This window comes from Triticum dicoccoides, chromosome 2A, assembly GCF_002162155.2.
Source record: "Triticum dicoccoides isolate Atlit2015 ecotype Zavitan chromosome 2A, WEW_v2.0, whole genome shotgun sequence".
Classification (NCBI taxonomy): domain Eukaryota; kingdom Viridiplantae; phylum Streptophyta; class Magnoliopsida; order Poales; family Poaceae; genus Triticum; species Triticum dicoccoides.
Genome location: NC_041382.1, coordinates 6358604 through 6372045, shown reverse-complemented (window position 1 = coordinate 6372045; position 13442 = coordinate 6358604). Strand labels below are relative to the sequence as shown.

Genomic DNA, 13442 nt, shown 5'->3' with positions numbered 1-13442 from the left:
CAGTTCTGAAAAAATCAAAAGAAAATGATAAAAACTTCAAAAAATAAAATCCTTCGAGAGGTAGTTACGTTACTACATCTACTAGTTAGGAAAATTTGAAAACTTAAATTTGGACATGTTTTGCAAAAAGTGTAGGGAAAATGTAAAACGGCTATAACTTTTGCATACGATGTCGGAAAAAAAACGTATAATATATCAAAAAATTCAGCACGAAAATCCGCATCCGATGGAGACGGCCTATGGCCTGTTTGCAATTTTTTAGAATCCTCAAATTTCAAAAGGAAAACAGATATGGTCAAATTTAAGTTTTTTTAAAAAAAATTGTTAAATCTGGTCAAAATACTTATTCAAGAAGTATTAATGTTACTACATAATTATTCAAGAATATTAGTATTACTAAATAATTATTTCAATTTTTTGAATTTTGGTCAAATCTGGTCAAACTATGGTCAAAATGTGGTCAAACTATGGTCAAACTTATTCAAGAAATATTAGTGTTACTAAATAATTACTGTTTTTTAGAATAATAGTTTCAAACTCAAAGAGTGAAATGTGTGACTTCATGCTCAAGCTAAACTCCTGAGGTTTAATAGGATTGGCATCTTACTATTGTCAGGAAAACAACAAGTGCGGACTTGAAAATGAAGGAGAATAGAACCCGAAAGTTAAGCGTGCTTGGACTGGAGTAGTGAGAGGGATGGGTGACCGGTCGGGAAGTTAGATGATTTGGAATGAGTGATCCACGCTTGAGCAGTTAAGAGAGGTGATTAGAGACTAAATCACCAAATAATTCAGAAAAATTAAAAATCGAAAAAAAAATAATCAAAAAAATTTCCAAAATTATTAAAAAAACCTATTAGTATCGGTTGGTAACACCAACCGGTACTAAAGGTCCCCCATACCAGGGCGCGAGCTCACGCCACGTGATGGCACTTTAGCGCCGGTTCATGCCGAACTGGTACTAAAGGAGGGAGGCCTTTAGTGCCCACCAATTAATGCCGGTTATGAAACCGGCACTAAAGGCCCTTACGAACCGGTTTTAAAGCTCCGTTTTCTACTAGTGAGGGATGTCGCCACAGATGTGGTCAAGATCATCATTGCAAACTACTCCCTCTATAAAGAAATATAAGAACGGTTTAGATCACTACTTTAGACGCTCTTATATTTCTTTATAGAGGCAAATATAAGAACGATTTAGATCACTACTTTAGTGATTTAAACGCTCTTATATTTCTTTACAGAGGCAGTACTAGTTGATTGCTACCCTAATAATTTGTAGCTACGCTGAAGGCGAAAGTACCCTTGTGAGCTCGAGCTCAAATGAGCTCGGAATAAATTTCGACAAATATTCTAAGTGTTTGCAAATTTTCATCATGAGATCACATTCGTGGAAGGCGTGGCAAAAAAAATCAGCATTTTTGGAGCATCGATTCTTAGGCTGATGGCTTTTCACATGAAAATTGTAACAATGGACCTCCATCTTCACATCAATGCTTAATAGGGCATCCATTACCGAGACTGAGATTTGCAGATGAATTAAATTATATAAATGCCATACACCAGGAAAAATTCTTGCACACAAATGGTTGAGTTATTCAACACGCACAACAGGAATAGACAGTGTCGATTATAGTTTACGAGCTCACACCAATTGAATACATACAATATTTGAAAGCATAACGCATAAAGTCATAGCACAATTCAATCTTACACCACGAGCAAGTGCTTTGTCATTCAAAAGCCATAAACGAAATAGTTTTGCAATCTGAATATCGTGGTGCATGAACATATGTGTGTTGGGCAGATCCACTGCAGGCATATGCATGGACCGCATATATGCCTTCCACTCCATGCGGCGACCTGCATAGCCAGCAAGGTGTTAGTAAATCTTGAGAGTGGTGTAAGTAGAACTGACTGGGAGTTGGAAGTTATCGACTTACTTACAAATACAGAGATCATGGGTCATCGTTGCGGAGAGTGTGCTGCCACTGCGTACCAACAAGTTCGGAGCTTCGACGCAGTAACGTCGGGAATGTTAGGTTGATCTCTCCACCGAGCGGGCTCAACGGCCCATCGGGCCTTGATCTATTCCCGCCCTGATCGGGGGCGCCGAACCCTCTTATGGCTGGTGGGCCCCTGTGACCTGCGATATATAGAGGTGGGGGCCGGGGCACACGGTACGAGGTTAACCGCGCCGCCAGACTCCCCACCGAAATCCCTTCCGATCTAGGGCAATCACAGTGCTCACGGGAAGCACCACTGCCACCTCTCCATCTCGATCTCTCTGCTATCACCGGCCCCTACTTCACCATGGCCGGCGCTGGATCGAGCTCATCCGCACCCAAAGAAGGTATGTTTACCGGATGATCTAGCCTACCCCGATCCAAAGGATCTATCAATGGTATCAGATGCCACTGGCTAGATGATTTTGGTACAAAGAAACAAAAACAGAAAAAGAAAAAGAGATCCCCTCCCCCAAGAACCCTAGACAGGGCAAAGAACGAATCCTTCACAGAAACGAAAAAAGTAGCGCCGCCGCAAGGCCACGCCGTTCCTCTTGATCTCGATGTGCATCGGCAAGCCGAGGCATCGAGAAGAAGAACACCACCCCTTTTCAGGGGCAAAGAGCACCACCACCAAGCCGTTTGACGGCGGCGCGTTTACCCTCGTGGTGCTCGCGCACGCCGACAAAGGGGTCAGCGGGGGCGCTGCGTTTGATGGCGCGGGACCTCTCGGGTCTTTCTTTTTCTGCAGGAAGGAGGAGGTGGTGGATGGGTGAGAGAAGGGGGAAGGGAAAAGGAGAGCACAGCCGGGCACGGTGGCTCTCGTCGCCGTCACCGGCGGCCGGAGCAGCCAAGAAGGGCGCTGACCTTTTTCCCCGACAGGACAGAGGAAAAGAAAGAAGAAGGGAAAGGGAAGGGAGAGTAGACGCGCGCGGCGCGGTGGCAGCCGACGCCGGCGGCCGGACCGGGCGGCCGGAGCAAAGCTCCTTGGCTCCGCCATCACGGAGCGAGAGATGCAGGGAGAGGCGTGGGGGCTGGGGGCGAATGAACTAGGGTTTCCCCCCGCTGGCGTTGTGAACCTGTTTTTGTTCAGGCTAGATCCGCGGGTGGCCGTTGGATCTCAGTGGATGGCTGAGATTAAAAACCTAAGCCGTCGCTGCACAGCTGGGCCTTTTTGGGCCGAAAGCGCTGGCCAGCTGAGCTGCTGGGCCGGCAGCCGCGCGCGCGAGCCGGATAGGCCTTCAGAGGCTGGGCCGTCTTCGGCTAGGACAGGTGCGCACAGCGCGCGAGCAGGCCGTGGGCCGGTCGAGAGGGCAGGCCGGCGCTGTGCTGCTGCTATTTTTTGTTTTTTAAAGAATAGAAAATTTCCAGAAAAAGAAAAGTTCATGTATTTTATAAAGTAAAAGTTTCTGTAGAACTAAAAAAGTTCATGATTTTTATTCGGTCAAAGAAAAGTTTCCGTAAAAAGTAAAAAGTTCATGAATTTTTATTCATGTTTTTCCGCTGCGTAAATAATTAATAGTGTTTTTTTACAAAGAAAATAAAAGTTTAAATAGAATTATGTTTTTAAGAGCATGTTAAAGTGATTATTAGAATGAATATGATTATGTTATTTTTTATGACCAACGTTGTTTAATAACATGATCATGTTTTATTATTGAAATTTAAAGGTGCATTTATTTCTAATATTTTGCCCAACGGTAATATAGATTTAATTGCATAGACAATTATATGTTTAATTTGACCAACGTTAGATTAATGCATATGATTGTTATATTGATGTCACTTAAATTGTGATTTCAGGAGGCTTTCACTTGATGAGTTGCCTAAAAGAAGTTCCGACACTCAGAGGTGACAACCACACTGAGTGGAGGAAGAAAGTTGAACTGGCATTTGTTTGTGCTCATCTGGACTGGGTTCTGGATGAACCACAGCCGGTCATACCTACAGAGCCAGTAAAAGAGACTACTGATGATGATGCTGCATGGGCTAAAAAGAGGGGGGATTATGCTCCTTTGGATATGTCCTACATCATAGACAACCAAAAGTGGGTCAATGCAAATAAAAATGCATGGCCTTTATAAAGAATACAATTGAGAGCACCATTGTGGGCTCCATTGCAGAGTGCACTTCCGCAGGGGAGTTGCTGACAAAGATAAAGAACCAGTTCACTGGCTCTTCAAAGATATATGCCACCCAGGTGTTAAAACAACTTGTGACAGAACAATACACAGGTGGTGGAATAAGAGAGCACATCCTCAGGATGAGCAATATGGAAGCAAAGCTAAAGCCCATGGATGAGGATCTGGAGATCAAACCAAAGCTTCTGGTCCACCTGGTCATGGCTTCACTGTCAAAGGAGTTTGAAACTTTTGTTGTGAACTATAATATGTCACCTGGAACATGGGACATTGAAAAGACAATTGCAATGTGTGTCCAAGAAGGGGACAGACTAAAAGCCTCACATGGTGGTACACTCAACTATGTGAAGGATCACAAGAAAAAGAACTACAATCAAAACAATAAAAGTTCTCCTTCAAAGCCACAAGGAAAAGCTCCCTATCAGCATCAGCGTCAGCAACAGTCTTTCCCAGTGGACAAAGACACTTGTCTCCACTGTAAGCAGACCGAGCATTACAAGAAAGACTGCCCTGTTTGGCTAAAGTCCTTAATGGCAAAGCAAGGTAACAACATTGTTTTCTTAGTTAATGAATCCTTGTACACATAGTTTTCAAAATCTACTTGGTGGATTGACTCAGGGGCAACTGTTCATGTTGCAAATTGTTTACAGGGCTTCCATTCGACCCGGACTACGCTAAGAAGAGGAGGCATTGAAGTAGCCAATGGAATAAAAGCGGAAGTTGAAGCTGTCGGCGACATTTCCTTGGAGTTAGCTGATGGATTCAATCTTCTACTTAGAGATGTTCTTTATGTTCCTTCATGTAATAGAAACTTAATTAGTGTTTCATGTTTGGACAAAGAAAATTATGAGTGTTATTTTGGACATGGCAAGTGTGCCATCTGGTATAATAATGCTTATGTGGGTAATGCTTTACTACATGATGAGCTTTATTTGTTATCACTTCATGAAAAAGTGCATTCTGTATGCAATGTGAATGAACATGTTTCCGCGTCGAATAAAGAACAAAAGAAAAGAAAGAGAACATTCGACTCATCGAAATTATGGCACTATCGTTTGGGCCATATTTCAAAGGGGAGAATAGAAAGATTAGTCAAATGTGAAATTCTTCCACAGTTAGAATTCTCAGACTTAGAACAATGTGTAGATTGCATTAAAGGAAAGTATATAAAACAAATCAAAAAAAGGTGCAATCCATAGCACAAGCACACTAGAAATAATCCACATTGACATTTGTGGATCATTTCCGATGAAAAGTGTGGATGGTATGACTCGTTCATAACATTCACAAATGATTACTCTCGCTATGGTTATATTTATCCAATCAAAGAAAGATCTGAAGCGTTGGATAAATTTAAAATATTCAAAGCTGAAGTTGAGAATCAGCATGATAAAAGAATAAAGATAGTAAGGTCCGACCGTGGGGGAGAGTACTACAGTCGGCACACTCCATATGGCCAAGTCCCTGGACCTTTTGCAAAGTTCTTACAGGAGACTGGCATAGTCGCCTAGTATTCAATGCCGGGTGAACTTCAGCAAAATGGTGTAGCTAAAAGGCGCAACCGTACACTTATGGATATGGCGCGCAGCATGATGAGTTATTCCAACTTACCATTGGGATTATGGACGGAGGCGCTTAAAACCTCCATTCACATTCTCAATAGAGTACCAAGCAAGTCGGTGCCCAAAACACCGTATGAGCTATGGACAGGAAGGGTGCCCTCCCTACACCACTTCAGGGTGTAGGGGTGCCCTGCTGAGGCCAAAATGTTTAATCCAAACATTGCAAAGTTAGATCCCAAAACAGTAAGTTGCCACTTCATTGGCTATCTAGACAGATCAAAAGGTTTTCGTTTCTACTGCCCAGACAGATATACAAAGTTTGTAGAAACGAGACATGCAGTCTTCTTTGAGGACGAAATGATGAGGGGGAGCTTGGTAGCTTGGAAAATTGATCTTGAGGAGAAGAGGGTGCATGCACCTAATCCGATGATTCAGGAGCCATTTTTCTCACTACCAGTTGCAACTCCACCCATGACAACTATGGGAGCAGACCCGGAACCTGTCCGTCAGGAGCCGACTGAACCCGTTGTTGAGCATCAAAGGGAGGTGCAACAAAAAAATTTAGAAGAAGTGCCAGAAGTTGAGGCACGGAATGTGCCAGAAAGCGAGGCCCTTAGAAGGTCTACAAGACCAAGAAAGTTAGCTATTTCTACTGACTTTAAAGTTTATAACACAGAAATGGTTCATATGGAAAAAGATCCCATCTCATATGAAGAAGCCATGAGAAGCTCTCACTCATCGAAGTGGATGAAGGCAATGGAAGAAGAGATGAAATCGATGAGTTCCAAAGATGTTTGGGACTTAGAGGAAATTCCTAAAGGAGCCAAAACAGTAGGCTGTAAATGGGTCTACAAAATTAAGTATGACTCTAAAGGGAATATAGAAAAGTATAAAGCACGACTCGTGGCAAAAGGATTTACACAAAGAGAAAGGATAGATTACAATGAGACATTTTCTCTAGTCTCATGTAAGGATTGCTTCAGAATCATAATGGCATTAGTTGCTCATTTTGATTTAGAGTTACATCAAATGGATGTTAAGATGGCATTTCTGAATGGTGATTTAAAAGAAAATGTCTACATGAAATAGCCTAAGGGTTTTATCATGGAAGGCAAGGAAAATATGGGATGCCACCTGAAGAAATCCATTTATGGATTAAGACAAGCCTCTCGACAGTGGTATCTAAAGTTCAATCAAACGATTAAAAGTTTTGGATTTAAAGAAAACATTGAGGATAATTGCATTTATGCAAAGCTTAAAAATGGGAAATATATTTTCCTAATCTTTTATGTGGATGATATCCTGCTTGCTAGTAGTGATGTTAGTCTACTACAAGAAACAAAGAAATATTTATCCTCAAATTTTGACATAACAGATCTTGGTGAAGCATCATATGTTTTGGGCATAGAAATTCACCGAGATAGGAACAATGGAGTCTTAGGACTATCGCAGAAAGCATATTTAGAAAAGGTTCTTAAAAAGTATAATATGCATGCGAGTAAAGCCACACCTGCTCCTATAGTCAAGGCGATAGTTTTGGGAAATTCCAATGTCCCAAGAACCATTACGAGATCAATCAAATGAAAGCAGTACCATATGCTTCGGCAGTTGGCAGCTTACAGTATGCACAAGTGTGCACTCGCCCTGACTTAGCTTTTATCACCGGGGTACTCGGTAGATATCAAGAGAATCCAGGCATGGAGCACTGGAAGATGGTAAATAAAGCATTGTGTTATGCACAAGGCACGAAGGACTACATGCTAATATACAGGAGAAGTGATTCCCTAGAGATAAAAGGGTATTCAGACGCAGATTTTGCGGGGGACAGAGATGATAGAAAATCCACGTCAGGATACGTCTTCACTCTCGCTAGGGGAGCTATTTCGTGGAAAAGCTCCAAACAGTCGATAGTTGCAGCATCCACGATGTATGCAGAATTCATAGCATGCTTCGAAGCCACGGGGCAGGCGATATGGCTAAAGAAATTTGTACCCGACTTGAAAGTGGTAGATTGTATTCACAAACCACTAAAGATGTACTGCGACAACCAACCAGCAGTATTTTGCGCTCACAACAACAAGTCGAGTAATGCTGCCAAAACAATAGAGATAAGGTATTATGTTGTGAAAGATAAAATCCAGGATCAAACTATAAGTCTCGAGCATATAAGGACAAAGGATATGCTTGCGGATCCGCTAACAAAAGGCTTACCACCCAATGTGTTCAAGGAACACTTAGCCAGCATGGGTTTAAGGGAAAACCTTATGATTCCTGGATAGGCCGAAAAGGAACAGAATTTGCTTCTGATCATAACGTATGTTGTAGCTGTATGATTCTAACGGCAATTAAGTTGTGACGATGAAACATGCTCTATGTACCAATATGTGATGAAACAAATAAACAAGAAAGTATAAGGTTAAAAGTAAAAGTTAAGATCAAGGGGGAGAATATTAGGTTGATCTCTCCACCGAGTGGGCTCAACGGCCCATCGGGCCCTGATCTATTCGCGCCCTGATCGGGGGCGCGCAACCCTCTTATTGTTGGTGGGCCCCTGTGACCTGCGATATATAGAGAGGTGGGGGCCGGGGCACACGGTACAAGGTTAACCGTGCCGCCAGACTCCCCACCGAAATCCCTTCCGATCTAGGGCAATCGCAGTGCTCACGGGAAGCACCACTGCCACCTCTCCATCTCGATCTCTCTGCTATCACTGGCCCCTACTTCACCATGGCCGGAGCTGGATCGAGCTCATCCGCACCCAAAGAAGGTAGGTTTACCGGATGATCTAGCCTACCCCGATCCAAAGGATCTATCAAGGAAGTCACGGGTGATTTGTTGGAAGCATAGATTCTGCAGGGGCAATGGGAACTCAAGGCCAGGTGAGATCTCTGTCATGCTTTTTAGGTTGCCGAGTACTAAGTTTTCCAGAGTCGCCATAGCACCTTGATGTATCTCTAGCCTCTCCAGGCCAGGCACGTCCCAGATAAAAAGTCCCTTCAGCTTTGGAAACCACCCCGTGAGAAACTCCAGCTTCTCTCCGTTGTACGCTTTGTCGAGACATAGATCCGTCAAATTTGCCAACTGGGAAAGGGATGATAAAGGATCTTCTCTCAACTGCGACCAGGATAGACGTAGTGAATACAAGTTCTGCTCCATAGCTTGAAAGAGAGGAGACTCCCTCAAGAATGTCCGTTCTACTAATCATCCTCTCAAATTTAGCTTTTGCAGGCTAGGTGGGAGGCTGATCAACATGAGAACCTAATTCTCATCAGATGCACCCACACATAGATAAGACAAAATGGCATTTGTACTAGAGACACACAGAGGCGTTCACAATAGGTTCTCTTCACATTCCATATCCTCAAGCTTCTTAGTTGCCTTAGCTCCCCTATCTGTTGAATCTCGAATGGACCCATCCTGCACATCCAATACTTGAAGTGTTTGCAGACTTGTTAGGTTGCCATGCCCAATAGGAATGCATACACCTCTAGAAAATTGAATATGTCTTGTTGGAATAGCTTTCTCAGCAAATAAGTGCCTAAGCTTCTTCAGCTTAACAATCCCTCCAGGTAGCTCCTGAATGTCTAATATAGCAAGGTCCAGTGTCAACAAATTCGGAAGTCTCTCGATAGATTTCGGGAGAAGCTTCACTTTGGAGTACCGCAAGCCTAAATGGCGGAGATTAAAAATATCGCCAATAGCATCGGGGATCTTCTCAATGGGTAGACCACTTAATTCTAGCACTGTCATATGTCTTGACTTCTCAGATAATAGAGCTAGTAGGGTAAATGATGGCATGCTTTTCTCTAGTGCAATGAAAGTTCAAAGTCTGTGTAAACTTGAAAATGGTTGTTCAATATCCTTCTTTAGTTTATGCACTACCAATCGACGACCATCTCTCTGAAGAGAACCCCCCCCCAAAAAAAAATTATCCCCCTCATATATAACACCAAAACAATCCTTCAGGCACAAATCAACCGCTAGTTCACGAATGATATCGTGCATTATGAATCTGTTCATCCCACCAAATGAGTTCCTTCCAACAAGTTGAAGCATTTTTCTGTTGACCAACTCCTTAACATAGCTTTCTGCCACTTCTTCTAATGTGCTGCATGTCACCCTTCTCCATGATGAACCCCTCCGCCAGCCATAGTCGCACAAGCTTTTTTCTTTGGAAAAGATAGTCTTCTGGAAATAAGTTGCAGTACAGGAAACAACTTTTCAAGTGTGTTGGAAGGTAGATGAAGCTCAGATGCAAAACATTCGTTATGTGCTCGAGCCTCGAGTTATTAATTATCAATGTGCCGATGAACGGGAAGCGCGTGTACGTTGGAATTGCGCAAACTCCTTAAAACTTGGGCATGCAGATAGCTCCAGGTTTTTAGGAGATTGCACCATCCCAATGTGAGGAGAGCGGCCAGGGTGTCGGTTTCAAAACCGGAGGATCTCGGGTAGGGGGTCCCGAACTGTGCGTCTAGGTCGGATGGTAACAAGAGGCAGGGGACACGATGTTTTACCCAGGTTCGGGCCCTATTGATGGAGGTAAAACCCTACGTCCTGCTTGATTAATATTGATGATATGGGTAGTACAAGAGTAGATCTACCACGAGATCAGAGAGGCTAAACCCTAGAAGCTAGCCTATGGTATGATTGTATGTTGTTATTGTTGTCCTACGGACTAAAACCCTTCGGTTTATATAGACACCGGAGAGGGTTAGGGTTACACAAGGTCGGTTACAAAGGAGGAGATATCCATATCCGTATTGCCTAGCTTGCCTTCCACGCCAAGTAGAGTCCCACCCGGACACGAGACGAAGTCTTCAATCTTGTATCTTCATAGTCTAACAGTCCGGCCAATGGAGATAGTCTGGTTGTCTGGAGACCCCCTAATCCAGGACTCCCTCAGTAGCCCCTGAACTAGGCTTCAATGACGATGAGTTCGGCGCGCAGTATTGTCTTCGGCATTGCAAGGCGGGTTCCTTCTCCGAATACATCACAGAAAAATTGGGATACAAGGATAGTGTTCGACCCTGCAAAATAAGTTCCACATTCCACCGTAGAGAGAATAATATTTTTGCAGATCTAATTTGCTGGCTTGTTTTGGCAGCATGACGTTACGTCATGGCCCGATGATTATTCGAACCGTTTCTTTTAACCAGCCCCGCACATAACGCGAGGCAGTTTTTCGACACGTCTTGTCAAAGCAGAGATCGTGTCCCCTTATTACGGGATTCTCATCAATACGGGCGTCGGTAACCTAACCGCGTCATCAATTGCGGCGCTTGGGGGATAAGCGAGTTTTACCAGGCAAGTGGGGACGCTTAGTTTCATCCGCCCATATAAAGGGATAAGGATTCACCTTTCTATCCACGCCTTCTTCCTCCCTTGCCCACCCATTTTCGCACACTCGAGCTCTAGCGCCCAAGTCCGCACTTCCCACCTCGGTCTTCTCCAATCATGTCCGGAGCGGGAGGTAAGTGGATGGTCTTCTCCGTCATGGAGGGAGACATCAAGAAACTGAGGATAGCCGGATACCTGCCCGACGACATCGCGCACCGGCTCCCAGATGAGGGGCAGCTCATCCCCACCCCCAGGCCCCATGAGAGGGTAGTGTTCCTCACCCATTTCCTCCAAGGACTGGGATTCCCTCTCCACCCCTTCATCCGGGGGCTCATGTTTTATTACGGCCTGTATTTCCACGATCTGGCCCCTAACTTCATCATCAACATCTCGGCGTTTATCGTCATGTGCGAGGCCTTCCTCCGCATCAAGCCCCACTTTGGCTTATGTCTGAAGACCTTCAATGTCAAGCCGAAGGTGGTGGGCGGCCGCCAGGCGGAGTGCGGAGGCGCCATGGTGGGCAAGATGCCCAACGTAACATCACTCGAGGGCTCCTTTGTGGAAACCATAAAGGGGTGGCAATCGGGGTGGTTCTATATCACCGAGCCGCGCGACCCTGCATGGGCAGCGGCCCCCGAGTTCTGATCTGGCATCCCCACGCCGCTCACCTCCTGAAAAAAGAAGGGCCTGTCCTGGGGTAATTCAAAAGAGCTGACCGGACTCCAAACATGTATTCAAAACATGGTGGACAAGAAGCTCAAGCTCGTCAACATAGTCCAAGTTATGCTCATCCATGGGATACTCCCGTGCCAACAACGGGAATTCAACTTGTGGGAGTTGAATCCGGCGCAGCACCGAACTCTGAACAGGCTCTTCGACATGACTCATGAAGACGCCTTAAAGCAGAGTGATACAGATAGTGCGATAAGCAAAGTGTAGGACTATGTCCCTTCCAAGGGCAAGCTGAGGAATGATATTAAATTGAATGTTTCACTCGTTACTATAATCAACCTGGGAATTCCGTGATATAACGTAGCTGTCTGCCTCCTTGGTTGCTGCATCATGTGTTCGGCAATAGTGCTGCCGGATAGTGTTTCCAGAGATTAAGGTCCTGAAAGAAAAGGAAAAAAAACCGAACGGGAAGCCCCTAGTGCAGTTTAGGCCGCGTCTTGGGGCGTGCCGTAGTTGTGCCCCCCTCCCCACCTGTGCCCATGGTATTTTTAATGCGTAATTATGTACGCGCGGCATGAGTTTCGCCGGTAGGGTGGGATTGGGGTGGACACCGTATTGCTACGCGAGCTCAAATCGCGCCAGGCGGTCTATTTGCCGATTGCCCCAAGCGTGCTTGAAGGTGTCCGGGCTGTGAAGCGCCGAACTGGTTCATTGCCTTGAGAGGCTGCTTTGCGTTTCTGCTGCGAGGGCTGTGGTGTGCTCCTATGTTCGGAGAGAGCACTCTGTGTTTCCATTGACTGTGATAACTCTGTGAGGTCCTGGCATCTTGAGCTTGAGGTATGCATACCGCATTGAATCTAGCAAATGCGGTTCGCCCGAGCAGCGCATGATAACCACTGCGGAACGGGACTATATCGAAGATTAACTCTTCGCTTCGGAAGTTATCCGGGGATCCGAAGACCACTTCCAGTGTAATTGAGCCTGTGCAATGGGACTCTACACCTGGAATGACGCCCTTAAAGGTCGTCTTTGTGGGTTTGATCCTTGAGGGGTCTATACCCATTTTGCGCACTGTGTCCTGATAAAGCAGGTTCAGGCTGCTGCCGCCATCCATAAGGACTCGAGTGAGGTGAAATCCGTTAATGATTGGGTGTAGGACCAGTGTGGAGAATCCGCCATGACGGATACTAGTGGGGTGGTCCCTGCGATCGAAGGTGATCGGACAGGAGGACCAAGGGTTGAACTTTGGGGCGACTGGCTCTAACGCATATACGTCCCTGAGCGCACGCTTCCGCTCGCTCTTGGGGATGTGGGTTGCGTATATCATGTTCACCGTCCGCACTTGCGGGGGAAACCTCTTCTGTCCTCCAATGTGCGGCTGCCGGGGCTCCTCCTCGTCATTGCTATGCGGCCCCTTGTCCTTGTTTTCGGCAATTAACTTGCCGGCCTGCTTGAACACCCAACAATCCCTGTTGGTGTGATTGGCTGGCTTGTCTGGGGTGCCGTGTATTTGACACAAGCGATCGAGTATAAGGTCCAAGCTGGACGGACCCGGCATACTTTGTTTGAATGGCTTTTTCCGCTGACCGGGTTTAGAGCCTTTGAATCCGGCATTGACTGTCGTATCCTCAGTATTTTCGCTGTTAATGCGGCGCTTATGCTTGTTGCGATGTGACCTGCTATTGCCGTCCTGGGTATGTGAGGTACCATGGTTCTTTGATATG

The 13442-nt window shown here is 45.2% G+C and overlaps 1 pseudogene; it reads right to left on the bottom strand.

Moving 5' to 3' along the window:
* Positions 1-1610: 1610 nt before the first annotated feature.
* LOC119357369 lies at positions 1611-10976 on the bottom strand (annotated as a pseudogene).
* Positions 10977-13442: the final 2466 nt, after the last annotated feature.